The sequence below is a fragment of the Octopus bimaculoides genome, chromosome 18, assembly GCF_001194135.2.
Source record: "Octopus bimaculoides isolate UCB-OBI-ISO-001 chromosome 18, ASM119413v2, whole genome shotgun sequence".
Lineage (NCBI taxonomy): Eukaryota > Metazoa > Mollusca > Cephalopoda > Octopoda > Octopodidae > Octopus > Octopus bimaculoides.
This window is the reverse complement of record NC_068998.1, coordinates 29,207,698-29,212,870: the sequence shown is the minus strand read 5'-3', so window position 1 is coordinate 29,212,870 and position 5,173 is coordinate 29,207,698. Positions and strand designations below refer to the sequence as shown.

At 36.8% G+C, this 5,173-nt stretch overlaps 1 protein-coding gene across 7 annotated transcripts in view; it reads left to right on the top strand.

Moving 5' to 3' along the window:
* Positions 1-5,173, top strand: part of LOC106867759 (tetratricopeptide repeat protein 31) — a 225,191-nt gene that overhangs the window by 160,850 nt on the left and 59,168 nt on the right. The gene's annotated exons all lie outside the window — the stretch shown is intronic.

The window sequence follows — 5,173 nt, the reverse complement described above, 5'->3', positions numbered from 1 at the left end:
CTCTCTCTCTCTCTCTCTCTCTCTCTCTCTATATATATATATATATATATATATATATATATATATACACACAAAAACAAGCATGAACACACATTGGGTAGTGGATAATGATCTTAGTGAAGATGTGATGTCTGCTTGATATGAGTCCATGGCTCAGTAGGATTCAGCTGACTGTACCTAGTATGGGTCCCTGTCCAGAGTTACATTTCCCTTGTTGTGGGAATATAACCTCGTTGCTCTTTAGAAAGATGCTAGAAAGTAAATCTGATAGAATGAATGCAATCTAGTGTTCAACTCAAATTTTACAGCCAGATTTGTGCCAAACTCTGCACTCTTTTGAACAACACTGTTGAGGTCGAGAGGAAGCTTCTGTTATCTAGCAACTCAAAATTTCCAACCAGTTAGCCTAGGTTTGTGCCCTAGAGAGGTCACTTCCTAACTAACTGTAGTCAAAAGTACATTGTCTCTTCAGATAGATGAATGACAGAAAATATATATACATGGATATATATTTATATCTATCTGTCTAACTTTGCACACACAGCACACACACTCTCTTTCTCTCTCTCTCTTTTATATTACATCCCACAAACGATTGTAAGAATAACTATTGAAGCTTTACTAATTGCAATATACAAACCTGAATTTTACCTACAAATATTGCACACACATAATATATATATAGTCATATGAACTCTACCAAAATTTACCAGTATATAATTTTTGAATCCAGCATTGAAGATTTAATCAGTAATGAAATTATTCTCAAGTCTCTTTGTGACTGACTGCAGAACTTCTTCAGCAATTAAAGTCTAAAAATCAAAATGATCGAACAAAGAAAATAGATGGAAAATGATAATAATGACCATCCTTTCCATTTGAGTTTCTAAGTTATGGTTAATTGCTTGTATCTTAAAACATTCTGATACAGATTCCATTGAAAATATAGATATACATGCCTGACTTTTTCAATTTTTAATTATTTTCGTCTTAGGGTCTTTATTCATTTGCCCACTTTCACTTTTGTGTTTAAGTGAAAACTTGTGGTTTGATCATTTTGACTGCTATGTTAGCATGCCAGTACTGCCTGTTAGTGTTGGCGTTAGGAAGGGCATCCAGCTGTAGAAACTCTGCCAAATTACTTTGGAGCCTGGTGTTGCCATCCGGTTTCACCAGTCCTCAGTCAAATCGTCCAACCCATTCTAGCATGGAAAGCGGACGTTAAACGATGATGATGATGATGATATATATATATATATATATATATATATATATATATGTGATTGTGAGATTGTGGGTTTGGTTCCCAGACTGGGTGTCGTGTTGTGTTCTTGAGCAAAGCACATCATTTCACATTGCTCTGCAATCATTTCATCATCTGACATGTGGCACATGGTGCATCTGTGCAAGTAATGTTGATTTGATGGAGTGAGTGAGCTTATGCGTACACCAACATTTGATCACTATAAACAAATCATCTGTGTGGTTGTTCAGCAAGAAATTGCCGAACCCTCAGATGTCATTTAATGACGGAAGAGTTTATGATATATATATGTATATATATATATATATATATATATGTATGTATATCTTCTTGATGTAAATTGAAACAAATTCTGTTGTGTCTTGGGAGTCATTATACCAATAACACTTGCACAGATTCAATTCCATTTATCTATTGTTAGTCTATTGCTTAAATATGTAATCAACTAACTAATCGCGTTTGTTCTGGTTAAATAATGAGTTGGTTGTTAGTTGTTCTTTCATTGCTGTTCGCAACATTATGACTTGCCATCTTGCTCAGTGACTTATGACTCGCCGTCTCACTCCAAAGTCTACTCTGCGTTTGCCCGAGAATTCATCATATGTCTTTGTATATGCAGGCTTGTATGTATGTATGTGTGTAGATGTTTGTTTGCTTAAAAGAGGAAGTAAGGGTGATCGTAAATGAAGGGTTTGTGTGTGTGTGTGTGCGCATGCGCGCACATGCATATGTATGTGGTTGTGCATGTACACCCATGTGACTGCTTGTATGTGTGTTTGTAGGTATGGATGTACAAACTATCGGTTACTTCTCTAAGGACTCAGCCTTCTGTCTTTTTGTTCTTGGTCAGTATTGTGTCTGCTGAAGATTTATGGGTTAGGGTGTAGTTATTATGTGGACAGAGGGAGGGAAGAACAGGGAAAATGTGTGTGCACATGAGTGTGTGGTCTAGCGTGTTTGTGTGGTTGAGTTGGTCTTGTGAGTGGAGTGAATGTGTATGTTCGTTTCTGTGTTTGTGTGAACATGCGTTTCCTTATTTGTGTGTATTCCAATGTGTATGTGTGTGTGTGTGTGTATCTGGCACTTTTTTGAATAGACTAATATCTGTGTGTATGCTTGCATGTGTGCAGTCTTATGTGTGTGTTCATTCCTCTGTATGTGTGTGCACACACTTGTGCCTGTGTATGCCTCTGTATGTGTGTGTATGCTTGGTGTGTATGGATGTGTGTGTGCCGGTCTGTCCATCCATGTGTGTGTATGGGTGTGGATGTGTGTATACTGGTCTGTCCATCCATGTGTGTGTGTGGATGTGTGTGGGTGTGTATCAGAATTGTGCCCATTTACATCTATTTATTTGTATGGGTTTACCTACATTGTGCTGGTGTTCTAACGCTGCCCTTTATATACTTACTTATATCACCTCATACATACCCACCTACCCACTTACCTACCTACCTACCTATCCACCAACCTACCTATATATGAATGGGCATTATGCCAGGCATTGAGAGACTATGATAAAATGACTTTTACTTGTTCAGTCATTGGACTGTGGCCCTGCTGGGACGCTGCCTTGAAGGATTTAGTTGAACAATAACCCAAGGGTTACTTTTTATCTCTGGTACTTAATCTATTAATCTCTTTCGCAGAATCACTAAGTTACAGGGACAATGAGGCACACTCATACACACATACGCATGCGCGCGCACACATACACATACACACATGCACACACTCATATTCACTCACAAAGCATTGATCAGCAGTAGGACTGAACATGGTTGCAAAACAAGCTCCTTATCCACTGCCTGTACCTATGTGTGTGTGTGTGTGTGAATATCTGTGTGTATATCTCTCTATCTCTCTAATTTTTAAGACAGGCTAAGTTGTTCATACCACTTACACTTCATGTACAGTAAATTGCTGCTTGTGTACACTAAATTGCCTAAATCTATCTTATATGTAGCCATAATGCACATAACTACATCTAATAAACATCTACCCTAGAAACAGCTGTAAGGAACTACCTACATTTTCCTATCCATCACATGCCATAGATTTTACCCACCTATCTATGTTGATTCAGAAAGAAGGGCCATTCAAATTATCTTCTATCTCATCAATGACATTATTGTATCATTTTCCTGGATTTGTCCTTAAACCACATCTCTTGTGGACTAGTCGTGTTGGAAAACACAATAAATATCTGAGAGATGAAAATTCATCCCAACAGTAGCCAGTGAGAATGCCAGATAGATTTTAACCCTTTTGAGCTTTTTCAATGTTATCTCTACAGTAACAGGCATGTTGACAGTATGATACATTGTGACACACAGTTATTTTAATTAAGTACTTCTTCAAGTGTATATACTTCATTTTTAATTAGCCATTTGGCTATTTGCAACATCATTAAAATTTTTGTTCACTTTTCCCTGTATCACAGACAATAAATTCTCATTTGAGCATGTGTGGCTGTTTGCATAATATGTACCATTGAAAAGGTCCAAGAAGACCAAAATGCATCTGACAGTCATGCTGGCTACTGCTGCTGGGATGAATTTTCATTTCTTTCTCATGTTTCTTTTTCTAATACAAGTCCATAACAGATGTTATCTCAGGATAAGTACTGCAGTAACTGGCCTATCAACAGTGTACATACATTAAGCATGATACATAGATGGCTATTTCATTTAAATACTGCTTTAGTTGCATATACTAGATTTTTAATTCAACTGGGCAGCCATTCATAACACCAGTGAATCTTTTATTCACTTTTTCCTATATCAGAGACAATGAATTTTTCTTTGAGCATGTGGCTGGCTGCAAGCATGCACCATTGAAGTGATCCAAAACAGCTGAAATATATGTAGTACTTTCATTGGCCACTACTAGGATGAAGTTTTGTGTCTCTCTAATATTTATTGTGCTTTTTAACACAGCTAGTCCATAAGAGTTATCTCAGGACAAATATTACAGTAATTAGCTTATAGACAGTGTGTATACATTAAGTATGATACATATATGGCTATTTTAATTAAATGCTGCTTTAATTGTGTATGTATGTATGGATTATGATGAAAACAACAAAAAACTTTGTGAACTACAGCTCCCCAGGGTTTCCTCACTGAAATTTTTATTTTGCCATTTATCAAGCTGGTAAAACCACAAGACGACTTAGTAACTGTGTTTGATGCAATTGACATTTGAATGAGCAGACATAAAGAAAACATCTCACTCTTGGTATTTACACAGTCACTGGAGGTTCTTAAGTTTTTAATGAGATACAGTTTCTCAAGTGAGCATATGAAACATTTGACCCATTAATATGTAGTTTGGTCTTATGAAGGATCTTCCATTTGATGTGGCTGACATCCTCGTCTTTAAGTTTCCAGATTAATGCCGAGAGGGTTGTTGCATGTCTCTTAGTGAGGTGTCCAAAAGTTGAAAGATGATTGTTGTACCTGGATTTGAATTTTCCTTCCACTGATGCACTATAACACTTGCTCTCTGTCCAGCTGTTGTCATAGTTTGTTGATGTCTGTACTTCATAAAAACAATGGAGAATATGTCACATGCCTGCTATAGAGAACATTTAGATTTGCATGAGATCTTCATATGCATCTAGGACAGGTCTCAATCATCAGTTGTTTATTGATATAAGCCTTTATGTTAGAGTGACGTGAATATGTGAATTTAACCATGTGCCTTTTAAATGTCTCCCAATACCTGTTTTCTTTAGTCATAGATCTCTTGTTCCACATGTCTCCAAAGGTACAAAGCCTGTTAGCAATTGTCAACAAGGGAAATGACAAGAAAATGTGTGAGTTTGTAGCTGGTGAACTTTAGGAAGCACAAATGTAAGCAAACATGAATTCACTTAAATAGGCCCACTTACCTATTTACACACAC